Source organism: Neovison vison, chromosome 1, assembly GCF_020171115.1.
Source record: "Neovison vison isolate M4711 chromosome 1, ASM_NN_V1, whole genome shotgun sequence".
Classification (NCBI taxonomy): Eukaryota; Metazoa; Chordata; class Mammalia; order Carnivora; family Mustelidae; genus Neogale; species Neogale vison.
In genome coordinates, this window is record NC_058091.1 from 200,624,512 (window position 1) to 200,639,386 (window position 14,875).

Genomic DNA, 14,875 nt, shown 5'->3' on the forward strand with positions numbered 1-14,875 from the left:
TTGGCTCCCTTGTCAAATATTACATAGCAGTATGTGTTTGAGTTTATTTCTGAGCTGTCAGATCTATTCTGTGGGCCTATTTGTCTTTATGCCAGTTTTTGTTTTTAGGCCAGTACTGTACTCTTTACATTGGTATAGCTTGCAATCAGGAAGTGTGATGCCTCTTTCTTTGTTCTTTCTCAGGACTGTTACGGTTTTTTGTGGTCTTTTTGATTCCATATAAATTTTAGGACTTTTTTTTTCCCCTTTCTTTAAAAAAATTGCCAAAAAAAAAAAAAAGAGAGAGAGAAAAGGGAATCTTTTTTTTTTAAAAGATTTTATTTATTTATCTGACAGAGATCACAAGTAGGCAGAGAGGCAGGCAGAGAGACAGGGAAGAAAGCAGGCTCCCTGCTGAGCAGAGAGCCCGATGCGGGGCTCGATCCGAGGACCCTGGGATCATGACCTGAGCCAAAGGCAGAGGTTTTAACCCACTGAGCCAACCAGGCGCCCCGAAAAGGGAATCTTGATAGGGATCACATTGAATCCGTTAATGGACATTGGTAGTTTAGACATTTTAAAAATATCATTTCTTCTGATCCATGAACCCAGGATAGCTTTCATCAGTGTCTGATAGTTTTCACAGTAGAGATCGTTCACTACCCAGGGTAAGTTTATTCCTAAGCATTTCATTATCCTCTATAGTATTGTAAATGCCATTGTTTTCTTTCTTTTTCAAATAATTCATTGTTATTGTATACAAAGGCCACTGACATTTATATATTAATTGTAAATTCTGCAACTTGACTACATTTTTTATTGTCTAATATTTAGGATTTTCTATGTATAGAGACAATTTTACTTCCTCCTTTCTAATCATGTTTCTTTTGTTTCTTTTTCTTGCCTGATTGCTCCAGTGAGGACTTCGAGCACACTATGTTGAGTACAGGTGATGAGAGTGGGTACCCTTAAGCTTGATGTTAGAGGAAAAGCTTTGTTTTTCACTGGTGAGTATGATGTTAACACTGGGTTTGTCATATATAGTCCTTGGTATAGAAGGAGTATACCTCAGCATAATAAATTTGCTAAAAGTTTTTTGACATAAATCAGTAGTGAATTTTGTCATATGCTTTTTCTACATTCAATGAGGAGATCATACTTTTTTTCTTTCATTCTAATGGGATGGATCACGTTCATTGATTAGATGTATATTGAACCATCTTTGCATCCCAGATGATCCCATTTGATCCTGGTGAATGATACCTTTACTGTGGTAATCTGTTTGCTCATTTTATTGATAATTTTTGCATCTATATTGATCAGAGATAGGAATCTGTAGTTTTCTTTTCCAGCAATATCTTTTTCTATCTTTTGTAGCAGAGTGATACAGGCCTCATAAAATGAATTCAGAAATGTTTCTTCCTATTTGTTTTTTTTTTTTTTTTTTTTTTTGATGAGTCTGAAAAGCAACTGTATTGGTTCTTTAACGTTTGGTAAAGTGTACCAGTGAAGATAGCTGGTTCTGACTTTTCTGTATTGGGAGATCTTTTATTTTTTACTAGTAATTGATCTATTCAGACTTTCGATCTCTTTCTGAATAAGTCTTGATAATTTGTATGTTTTAGGAAATTTTCATATCTTTTAGGTTGTCCAATATGTTAACATATAGTTGTTCATAGCAGCCTCTTATAATGTTTATTTCTTTTTTTTTTTAAAGATTTTTTTTTTATTATTTATTTGACAGACAGAGATCACAAGTAGGCAGAGAGGCAGGCAGAAAGAGAGGAGAAAGCAGGTTCCCCGCGGAGCAGAGAGCCTGACGTGGGGCTCGATCCCAGGACCCTGGGATCATGACCTGAGCCGAAGGCAGAGGCTTTAACCCACTGAGCCACCCAGGCGCCCCATAATGTTTATTTCTGTAGCATTTGTTGTGTTGTCTCCTTTCACGTCTATATGTTTTTTGTTAATTTTTGTATTTTCTTCTTCCTCAGTCATTCTAGCTAAAGATTTGTTGATTTTGTTTGTTTCCCTATTATATCCTTCCCTCTGCTAGTTTTGGGCTTAGTGTATTTTTCTTTTCCTTGTTCTCTAAAGCATAGCATTGGGTTGTTATTGGGGTATTTCTTGCTTGTTAATGTAGCCATTGATGAACTTCCCTCTTAGAATTGTTTTCACAGCATCCCTTAAGTTTTGAATGCTGTATTTCGATTTCATCTGTTTAAAGATAGCTTCCTTCCCCACCTTTAATTGGTTCTTTGGCTGTTCAAGAGAGTGTTCCCCTTGTTGTTTATTTCTAGTTTTATAACATTGTGATCAGAAATATATGATTTGATTCTTCTTGAATTTGTTGAGACTCATTTCATGGTCTAACACATGGCCTATCCTGTGTTAGGAAAATGTTAGAATTTTTTCCATGTGCACTTGAAAAGAGTGCATTTTGCTGTAGTCAAATAAAATGTTCTATATTGGTCTACTGGTTTTACATTTTTCTTCTAATCCCATTTCCCTATTGATTCATGGATGGTCTATTCATTTTTGGGAGAGAGGTATCCAAGTTAGTAAATATTTTATTGCTATTATTTCTTCTTTAGCTTCATTAGTTTTTAATTTACATATTTAGGTGTTCCAGTGATGTATAGGTAAGTATTCACAACTGTTAAATCTACTTGATGGAGTGACCCCTTTTTCACTATGTAATGATGATCTTTGCTTGTTTTAACATTTAAAATTGTTTTGTCTGACATAGCTATCCCTGCTTTCTTTTGTGTAGCATTTGCTTGTGATCTTTTTCTAACCCTTCACTCTCAGTCTCTGTGCACCTTTAATTTTGAAGTGAGTCTCTTGTTGGCAACTTATCATTGAAACCTTTGTTTTTTTTTAAATCCATTCAGCCATTCTATGTTTTTTGTTTAGAGAATTTGATCAGCTTAAAGTAATTCTTTATTTAATAAGTAATACTAAGTAAGGATTTACTCTTGTCATTTTTTGTTTTGCAAATCCATTGTTCCTTCTTTTCCTGCATTCCTGTGTGTGTGTGTGCGCACACGTGTGTGTGTGTGTGTGTGTTTTGATGTCTTCTGCTTTCCCTATCACATTTTTTTGTATAGTTACTACACATCTTTCCATTGTGGTTACCATGAGACTTACATAAAATAACTTCAAATTACAATACCCTAATAACAACTTTAATAGAATTCCTAAGCGCTAAACTTTTACTTCTCTCCCTTACAATTTAGGTCATTATTGTGTTGTAATAATAATAACAGATTACCACAGTTTATTTTTTACTATGTTTGTTTCTTAACTTTTAAACTCAATTTGAAAGTGATTTACATACCACATGACAGAATCCAACTTTGATTATATATGTACTATGACCAGTGGGTTTTACCCTGCTTTCTTATGCTTCTATGATATTAACAAGTGTGATTTTATTTCTACTCAAGGAATACACTTTACAGTTATTTACAAGGCAGGTCCAATGGTTATGAATTCCCTCAGCTTTTGTTTGTTTGGGAAAGTCTTTGCCTTTATTTCTGAAGAGTAGCATTGCCAGGTACAGTATTCTTGCCTGATTTTTATTTTATTTTACTATTTTGAACATGTCATTTCATGATCCTCTGGACTGAAAAGTTTCTGTTGGGAAATCTACCAATAGTCTTATTAGGGGTCCACTTATCTGTGACTCCTTTCTTTTCTCTTGCTGCTTTTAAATTGCTTTACTTTTGACCATTTAATTATAATGTGTTTTAATGTAGCTCTATTTGGGGTCTTTAGAGCCTCCTGAATCTTGAGGCCTATTTCTCTGCCCAGGTTTGGGAAGTTTGGGATCATTATTGCTTTGAATATACTTTCTGTCCCTTTCTCTTAGCTTCCTAGATTCATAGTGTGAATATTGTTTCTTTTCATTGTGTCTTATATGTCCCATAGACTTTCTTCAGTCTTTTTCACCCATTTTTTCTTTTTGCTCCTCTCATGGGATAATTTCAAATGTTCCATTTCTAAGTTGCTGATATCCTCATTCAATAAGCTTCCTTTGGAGGATTATTTTGGATTCTGTGTCTGACAGTTCATAGATTTCTAAGATCAGTTACTAGTTTTATTAGTTTTTTAATGTTAGATTTATCTGATTTTTGAAGATCCTTAATTTATTACATTGATATCCACACATTTGAGTAAATGATCTCTTCTAGACTTTTCCCGATTTGCTTTGTTAGAGACAGTTCTCTACCTGTCAGCTTCCTTTGGGTTTCTGGATGTGTCAGCAGGTAGGGACTATTTTTCAGCAAGGTAACTTTAAGCTCTGAGGTCATCTGGCAGGGTGGGGGGAGGGAGGACATTGTGTACCCTGCCTTGGCATTTCTGCCCAAGTCAGGCTGTAGGACCTTGAGTCAGTCTTACCAGATGGTATGATACTCAACAGTAGGTGGAGCTATAAATAAGCTTCTCTGCCCCACAAGGCAGCAAGATAGGACCCTGAGCCTACATAGTTAGCAGGTTAAGAGTGTATACTGAGTATCCAGGTCAGGTGGGACCACTAGTTTTGCTCTGCAGACAGGAAAAGCCTTCAGTTTTGCACACTTCAATTCCCACTGTAAGCTCTGGTAAGGTTTTCTGGGTTGGTGGGCCAAAGGCTGATTTGTTTTCCTAACTGGGCACAGCAGGAGAAGCAGCTCTAAAGCTACTAATGCTCCTTGTTTGTGGTTTTGACTTAAGCTGACCTATGCTCTGAGTTCTCTGCTTGAACAGGGAACTACTGTTTTGGCTCTGAGGGTGTTCAGGAGTGCCCACACTCACCTTGCAACTTGCTGGGTTATAGACCTTCCATGTATTCTTGCCAGCTCCTTCTCCCAATTGGGGCTGAGGCTACATTCCATTGCAGTAGGGCTATGACTTCTCCTGCCTGGGTATGAGTAGATCAGGCTACAGTGCCAGCAAAATTGCTGTCATATGAAACTGAATTATGTAGAGCTGCACCTCACTAAGTTCCCTGGTCAGAAAGCAAATGAGCAAAACCAGTGGTTGGACTACAACTTGGGCTCTGAAGGGAACAACTTAGTCTGAGAAGATCGGAGTATAGGTTTTGTGGGGAACACTTCACCTTTTTTCTGACACAATTAGATTCCCAGGGGTGGCAACAGCCCTGCAGATTATCCTGCTATTCCCAAGGGATGAAACCAGCATAGGGGCTCCTACAAAGTGACTGTGATGTTAGGGATTGGGGGTTGGTTGCTGGAACTCCTTCCTGTCCCCTTTCTTCCCTTTCTACTGCAGTCTGTCTTGGTCTCTGTGTTACATGGGGGTGCTTCAGCCTCACTCTCATGTTCTACAGTTCTCTCAGCAGCATCTTGTCTGTGAATATCCACACATTTGAGTAAATGATCTCTTGAGTAAATGTGAGGGTGACTAAAGTCTGTAACAACAAATGTGTCCATTCTGATGACCTAACACCTCTCTCCTTGAAGGCAATCCTTAAATATAGATACTCTGGTGGTTATTTTTTAGTGTATTTATTTTCAGTCAACACTAAAATAATCCTGTCTAATAGAGTAATGTGGACCTAGCTTTGACTTTTACTTGAACGTCTGCTCGGACTGTGAAGCAGTTCCTAATTGTCCAATTTGCCCTTGTATTATGAAGAACATGAAACATTACTCCTTACCACCAATGAAAGCATATCAAGTTAAATTGATAGAATTCTAAGGATTAAAAAAGCCTATTCAAGAGGTATGACGGAAAGAACATAAATTTAGGACTTAAACAGAAACCTCAAATTGTGATTTTCTTTATATCATACAAGTCAGTCAAACTTAGCAAGCCTCAGATGCCTCTGCTATGGAAAAGATATTAAAATGATCAAATAAATATACACTGGTGGGCAATAAATATCAGTGTACAGATGTAATAAGGAAGGCTAATGGCTGAAGCTTGTGAGTGTAATTCCACTTTGGTTTTATCTATCTAAGAGAAAGGATGAGAGACTTCGGAGTAGGCTCACAATATGATTGTCCACCACAGCCCAGAAATTATATACATCAATTCAATTCATATTGCTCTGGTAATCAAAACTAGTCACATGACTAAATACAGATGCAAAGTCTAGGAATTGGCTAAGTAAGTATGAATTGGTGGGAGTCAGGTGGCCCTCACTGTTGCTAGTCTCGTTTTCTTAGCCCTGGAATTAGAACATTAGATTTAGCGTTACAAAGAGAAAATTGACCTGTTTTGTTCCATTTTTCCTTTCCTTATTTTCCTTTTTTTTTTCCCTAGAGCCAAATCGTATCCTGTTTTCTTTGGATAGTCCTGGAAGCTAATTATCTTTTATTTTATTTTATTTTTTTTTTTTTTTTTAAAGATTTTATTTATTTATTTGACAGAGAGAGATCACAAGTAGGCAGAGAGAGAGAGGAGGAAGCAGGCTCCCCGCTGAGCAGAGAGCCCGATGCGGGACTCAATCCCAGGACCCTGAGATCATGACCCGAGCCGAAGGCAGCGGTTCAACCCACTGAGCCACCCAGGCGCCCGCTAATTATCTTTTTTTTTTTTTTTTTTCCCAATTTATTTATTTTCAGAAAAACAGTATTCATTATTTTTTCACCACACCCAGTGCTCCATGCAAGCCGTGCCCTCTATAATACCCACCACCTGGTACCCCAACCTCCCACCCCCCCGCCACTTCAAACCCCTCAGACTGTTTTTCAGAGTCCATAGTCTCTCATGGTTCACCTCCCCTTCCAATTTACCCAAATTCCCTACTCCTCTCTAACGCCCCTTGTCCTCCATGCTATTGGTTATGCTCCACAAATGAGTGAAACCATATGATAATTGACTCTCTCTGCTTGACTGATTTCACTCAGCATAATCTCTTCCAGTCCCGTCCATGTTGCTACAAAAGTTGGATATTCGTCCTTTCTGATGGAGGCATAATACTCCATAGTGTATATGGACCACATCTTCCTTATCCATTCATCCGTTGAAGGGCATCTTGGTTCTTTCCATAGTTTGGCGACTGTGGCCATTGCTAATTATCTTTTAAACAAGGATGAGAAAGTAGGCAAAAGTGTTACTGTATTACAACTCAACATACATATTTCAATGGAATCTATAAGACAAACTTATTTTAGAATAAAAACATTGTATTTATACAGGTACTTAATTAGCTATAACCTTCTGGCCCCAATGATAAATCCTAATCAACATACTCGTCTTGAATCAGAAAATGGTCTCATAAAGGTATTTATGACTAACACATATTATGCATTGTGGGGATACCTTTGATTACGTTTCTGTAAAAGTACTGAATAAGCTACTCGAAAGGAAGTTAACGAGTACAGGTACTGGCTACTTATAAATTTTAAAGTGAAAACTTTAACATCCTGTTTATATAACAAGAACTAGAAAAGAACTCAAACATGCCCAGGGAACATTAAATAATGCAAATTAAAGTCAGTATCTGGATGTACTTCTTTTTGTGGTAATTAATTGCAATATTTTGTTTAACAAAAAACTCAAAATGATAAATTTTTAAGAAAATAAGGTTCAAATGCTGTTAAATCGATTTCTGGAATCTCAGTGCAAGTAATTAACTGCCAGAAAACACACAAACCACTATAACATCACATAAACCAGACACTCAGGGGTGAACGTGCCAAAGAACGATGAAGATAGACTAAGCAAGAATAAAAACACTAAATGAAATTACAGTAGTATTGAGATCTGAAAGGTCCTAACAGTTCTACATACAGCTTCTGTAGCATGAAGGAACACAATTATTTACATATAAACGGTCTGCTTACATACAGCTATCACATAAGTAAATGTCTACATTATGCTGCAAATGTCATGCAAGAAATACAACTGTCTGATTGATATGCAGAATGTTTGCCAGGATGGTGACAGCCAAAGTAAGTTCAAAGTCACAGGAAATGTTGTCATCAGCCTAGTGTAAAAATGTACAATTACTTGCTATTCTCTTTCTGTTTAAAGGTGACTACTACTATCTTTTCCCTAGGCTACTTGTTCACTGTAGCTTATTATCATTACAAAGTATTAAAATGGATTAGCTTTTCCATATTGTGTTCATATTGGGAAGGGCATGTTTTAGACAGACAGCTCACTGACAAGATTTCTGAAAAAGCATTTATTTCTCTACTAAAAATTACCAGGCAGCTTGTTTTCGAGAATGAAAATCTCTAAATTGCATGCTTGCAAATTCTACTTTCCTGATAATTTCATTTAATGTAAAAAAAAAGAAAGAGAAGTGAGCAGTATCTAATTAATATCTTCTAATGCCCAACTAATGTCAAGCATGACTCCAATTTATAACTGAACTGTATTTTTACATTGAAAAATTCAATTACATTTACTGACTGACTTTGAAATGCCACATTATTTATATTGGCAAACTTTGCAGGCTCACTGTATATTTATTAACATTCTTTCCACAGAATAAAGCATATATACAATACAGATCACTGCATTCTTCACTTTTTAATCTTTCAAAGTGATATCTATATCTACCAGGGCAGCAAGGGGCTGCTTCAGCCTAAGAGAGCCAAAAGACCAAATGGAGGCAGACATTAATATGCCCTTCCTTTTAATTCTCCAGGCAAAACAAGGTAACCTTGACATTTCAATATCCTCTCTGGCTCCAGCTTTTTTTACTCTTTCCTGGTGCTTCCCCCTCATCCCCTCCCCACTCCCTCCCTGTTCCTACAAGCACACAGTACAACCATAGGGCCCTCTGTGCACACATCAACAATTTTGAGCTGTGAAGAGGTTCAATTGCCACATTGGTGACTCAGTTGCAATGCACAAATCATTTACTACGATAGCTTGAGGACATGACAATGACAGAGAGACATCTGGGATGGGAGGTAAAAAAAAAAAAGGGGGGGGTTTATTCACAGCTGGTACATTAGTCCTGCTAGCCACTCGACCACCACAGTGTCCCCAGTTTCCTTCCCTTTTTTTCTGCCTGCTTCCTGCTGTCAGCTGCCAAAAGATATCTGTTCTCACCCTTTGCTGAATGAAAAGGTGCTAATGCATGACTTCAGGATATGTCAGAACATACAGTACTTACAAGTGTTTGGAGATGCAGCGAACCTGACCACAGGGAAAAGAAATGAGTAACCAAAGAGCAATTGTCTTGAAAAGGGCTATTCCTTTTCTTTGTACACTGCAGCGGGGCAGGGATCTTCCTTACCTTTAAGTTACCTCTCTATTTCCCTTTCCCTGCACAAGATACTAAATGTCTTTAGCAATCCTGACTATCGTAGTATTTCTGTACTCTGACCTTGGCAAATATACCAACTAACATAACTGTAAGAATGCTAGTTTACTTTTTTCTTTCTATATAAATAGGAAGAGACAAAAATTAGAAGGGGAATGAAGCAGACATTGCAGTTAGATAATGACTTATCCAGTTAGTGATGATGAGCTATTACTGAAATACTGTATACTGAAATTATCTCTTCTCAGCTAATACCTAGTATACAGGTGTTCACTCACCTCTAAGCAAAAGGAATTCCCCTTGGAACTGGCAAAATCTAAACAACTCCTTTAACATCCAGAATTATCATTTAAAACTCTAGGCTGATAGTATAGACAGAAGCATGATGTAAGTGCCCCAGCGAGTACTGAGTGAGTCCCTAGCACATACTGGGACAGGATACCCCGAGACAGTGCTTATTATGGCCCAGCCATCTTATCACCAAGGTAACACAGTCTCAAGGCACCCCAGAACACTCCCAAACTCTACCATTTTGGCTCCAGTGACCCCACCAGCATGCCATAGGAAGACCACTTCAGCTCTACCTTAAGTCACCAGGCATATACGGGGACTAACCCCAATCAAGTTCATTCCTTCAAGTTTAGGAGAAGTAGCTGTTCTGCATCATCTATGGAAACACAGAAAATGAAGCTAAATGAGTCAGAGGGATATGTTCCAAAAGAAAGAACAAGACAAAAACCTCAGAAAAAGTACTAAAGGGAATGCTGATAACAGATCTATGATAAAGAGTTAAAAATTATGGTCACCGAACTGGAAAAGAAGAGTGGATGAACTCAGTAAGAACTTGAACAAATACATAGAGAATTAAAAAAAAAAAAAAAAAAAAAAAGTCAGAATTGAAGAATACAACTGAAATGAAAAACTAAAGGGAATCAGCAGTAGATAGACTACAGGGTGGCTCGGTGGGTTGAGCCTCTGCATTTGGCTTGGGTCGTGATCTTGGGGTCCTGGGATTAAGCCCCGCATCAGGCTCTCTGCTCAGCAGGGGAGACTGCATCCCCCGCCCCCGCCCCGCTTTGCCTGCCTCTCTCCCTATGATCTCTGCCCAATAAATAAATCTTTTCAAAAATGGCTAAAAAATAACAGATGAAGAAAAAGCATTTGCCAAAGTACAATATCCATTCATGATTAAAAACCCTGACCAAAGTGAGATTAGAGAGAACATACCTCAACCTAACAACAAGGCCATATATGATACATCCTCAGCTAACATACTGACAGTAAAAAACTAAAAGCTTTTCTGCTAAGGTCAAGAACAAGACAAGGATGTCCTCTCTCACCACTTTTATCCAACATAGTACTGGAAGTCCTAGCCACAGCAACCATACAAGAAACAAGAAATCAAAGGGATGCAATTTAGCAAGGAAGTGATAAAACTGTCACTATTTGATATTTGACAGTATGGTACTATATACAGGAAAACCCTGTAAGACTCCACCAAGGAATGATTAGAAGTAATGAATGAATTGAGTAAAGTTGTAGGATAAAAAAATTCATCCAACCAAAGTTGTAGGTTAAAAAAAAAGTTGTAGGATAAAAAAACCTACTGTACCTGTATAAACTAATGATGAATTAGTAGAGAAATGAAGAAAACAATTCTATATACAATGGAATGAAAAATAATAAAATACCTAGGTATAAACTTAACCAAATGGGTGAAGGACCTATTCTCTGAAAACCATAAAACACTGGTGAAAGAAATTGACAATGACAAAAGTGAAAAGACCTACAATGTTCATGGATTGGAAAAATTAATATTAAAATGTTCATACTACCCAAAGCAATTTAGAGATCCAATACAATCCCTATCAAAATACCAACAGCATTTTTCACAAACCTAGAACAAACAATTCTAAAATTTTTATGGTACTATAGAAAATCCTGAATACCAAAGCAATCTTAGGAAGGAAGAAAAAACTGGAGGTATCATAATCCAGGGATTTCCAGATATGCCGCAAAACTGTAGCTATCAAAACAGTATGGTACCAGCACAAAAATAGATACATAGAACAAGATGGAGAGCCCATAAATAAGCCCACACTTACATGGTTAATTAATCTATGACAAAGGTATTACAAATGTACAATGAGTAAAATGTAGTAAGTTCAAAAAATGGTGCTGGGAAAACCAGACAACTATATCTAAAAGAATGAAACTGAACTACTTTCTTACACCATACACAATAATAAACCAAAATGGATACAAGACCAAAGTGTGAAATCATAAAACTTCTAGAAGAAAACATACACCATAATCCCTTTATGGCCTTATTGGCCTTAAGTATCCTCAGGGAAGAAAACAAAAGCAAAAAAAAAAAAAAAATCTATCAGGATTACACCAAACTAAAAAGCTTTTTGCACAGCCAAGGAAACCAACAAAATTAAAAGACTACCTACTGCATGCAAATAATATATTTGATAAAGGGTTAATATACAAAACACATAAAGAACTTAAATAATCCAATTAAAGGTGCACAGGGGACCTGAACAGATATTTTTCCAAAGAGAACATATATACATACAGGAAAAGATGCTCAACATCACTAATCATTAGAGAAATGCAAATCAGAACCACAATGAGATATCACCTCATGCCTATCAGCGTAGTGACACAAAAATTAGAAATGAGTTGGCAGGGAGGAGTCAAGATGGCGGAGAAGTAGCAGGCTGAGATGACATCAGGTAGCAGGAGATCAGCTAGATAGCTTATGAAACCATTCTGAACACCGACAAATCCAAAAGGAGATCGAAGAGAAAAAGAGCTACAATTCTAGAAACAGAAAATCGACCACTTTCTGAAAGGTAGGACCAGGGAAGAAGTGAATCCAAAGTGACGGCAAGATAAATCACAGCAGGAGGGGCTGACTCTTGGCGAGGGGCGGAAAACGGAACACAAAATCAGGACTTTTAGAAGTCTGCTCCACTGAAGGACATCACTCCAGAGGCTAAACCGGAGTGAAGCTCACTCATGGACAGCATGGCCTCAGGTCCTGTGGGGTCACAGAAGGATTGGGGGTGCCTGAGTGTCCCAGAACTCGCAGGTATTAGAGCAGGAGGACCAGCTACGGAGACAGAGCCGAGGAGTGAGCTCTCAACTCGGGATTACCTTGAACCATAATCTGTGGCACAGACCACTGCTCTGTGAGTGGGGTCCCCACAAGATCTGGGGAGACACCCCGGGAAGAGCTCAGGGATCAGGGGGTTTGAAGACTCCAGGCGGAGCTGTGTGCCAGAGACAGAGACTCTTGGTCACAGGCTGGGTGGGCTGAGAGTGTAGACAGAGGCCAGGGAAATGGGAGTGATTGAGCGCTTTTCTCTGAGGGTTTCTGAGGAGTGGGGCCCTGAGCTCTCGGCTCCTCTGGGCCAGAGAATGGGAGGCCACCATTTTCATTCCTGTCCTCCAGAACTCTACAGAAAGCATTCAGGGAACAAAAGCTCCCTAAAGTGAACCTGAAGGGATTACTTATCTTGGCCCTTGGTAAGGGCAGTGCAATTCTGCCTCGGGTAAAGACACTTGAGAATCACTACTACAGGACCCTCCCCCAGAAGATCAACAAAAAATCCAGCCAAGATCAAGTTCACATACCAAAAAGAACAGCAGAATTCCAGAGAAGGAGAAAGGAAAGTATGGAATTCATGGCTTTCTCCCCATGAATCTTTAGTCTTGCAAAGTTAATTAATTTTAAAATTTTTTTTTCTTCTGCTAAATTTTTTTTAATTTTTACCCTTTCCTTTTTTAATGTTCTTTAAACTAGTTTATTTTAACAATAACTTTCATAAAAAATAATCTTTTTTGAACGTTCATTATTATAGTCATGTTTTATCCTTCATTGTATCTAACTTTATTTTTTGTATACACATAGGGTTTTTTCCTCTAAAAAATTTGGTGTACAACTTCTTCTAATAGATAAAAATACACCCTAAATCAGCACCAGGCTTGTTCTAGTCTCCAGCCCAAGCAAATTCTTTTTCTTTTTCTTTATTTTCTTTTTCTTTATTCTCCCAACCAACTTATCAACTCCTTTTTTAGAAATTTAAAAAAAAATTATTTTCATCTTTATAGTCATATTCCATCCCTTCATTTTGTTTACCCTTATATATTCTTTAAAATTCTTGGAGGTAGTTTCTTCTAAGAGATCAAAATACTCCCCAAATTAAGTGGGTGACCCTGTTCTAGTCACCAGTCTAATTCATATATATATATATGAATATATATACGAATATATATATGAATATATATACATATATATATATTTTTAATATTTTTTCTTTGTTTGTTTTCTTTTTTAAATTTTTGTTTGTTTCTGAACTTCTTTTTACCTCCTCCCTCTGCCCCAGGATTTGTGGTCTCTTCTGATTTGGTTAAAGCACATTTTCCTGCGGTCTTTACCACCCTTTTAGTATTTTATTTGCTCCTTCATATATTCTTATCTGGACAAAATGACAAGGCAGAAAAACTCACCACACACATACATACACACAGACACACACACACACATACAAGAACAAGAGGCAGTACTGAAGGCTAGGGACCTAATCAATATGGACATTGGTAATATGTCAGATCTAGAGTTCAGAATGTGATTCTTAAGATTCTAGCTGGACTCAAAAAAGGCATGGAAGATATTAGAGAAACCCTGTCTGGGGAAATAAAAGCCCTTTCTGCAGAAATAAAAGAACTAAAATCTATCCAAGTTGAAATCAAAACAGCTATTAAGGAGGTGCAATAAAAAATGGAGTCTCTTACTACTAGGATAGATGAAGCAGAAGAATTAGTGATATAGAAGACCAAATGACAGACAATAAAGAAGCTAAGCAAAAGAGAGATAAACAACTTCTGGACCACGAGAGGAGAATTCGAGAGATAAGTGATACCATAAGACGAAACAATGATGGGGATTCCAGAAAAAGAAGAAAGAGAGAGAAGAGCAGAAAGTATATTGGAGAGAATTATTGTAGAGTAATATGGCAAAGGGAACAAGCATCAAAATCCAGGAGGTGCAGAGAATCCCCCTCAAAATCAATAAGAATAGGTCCATACCCCGTCATCTAATAGTAAAATTTACAAGTCTTAGTGACAAAGAGAAAATCCTGAAAGCAGCCCAGGACAAGGAGTCTATAACATACAATGGTAAAAATATTAGACTGGCAGTGGACTTATCCACAGAGACCTGGCAGGCCAGAAAGAACTGGCATGATATATTCAGAACACTAAATGAGAAAAACATGCAGCCAAGAATACTATAATCAGCAAGGCTATCATTGAAAATAGAAGGAGAGATAAAAGGCTTTCTGGACAAACAAAAACTGAAAGAATTTGCAAACACCAAACCAGCTCTGCAGGAAATATTGAAAGGGTCCTCTAAGCAAAGAGAGACCCTAAAAGTAGTAGATCAGAAAGGAACAGAGACAATATACAGTAACACTCACCTTACAGGCAATATAATGGCATAAAATTCATATCACTCAATAGTTACCCTGAATGTAAATGGGCTAAATGCCCCCATCAAAAGATACAGGGTATCAGAATGGATAAAAAAACAAAATCCATCAATATGCTGCCTACAAGAAACTCATTATAGACCCAAAGACACCTCCAGATTTA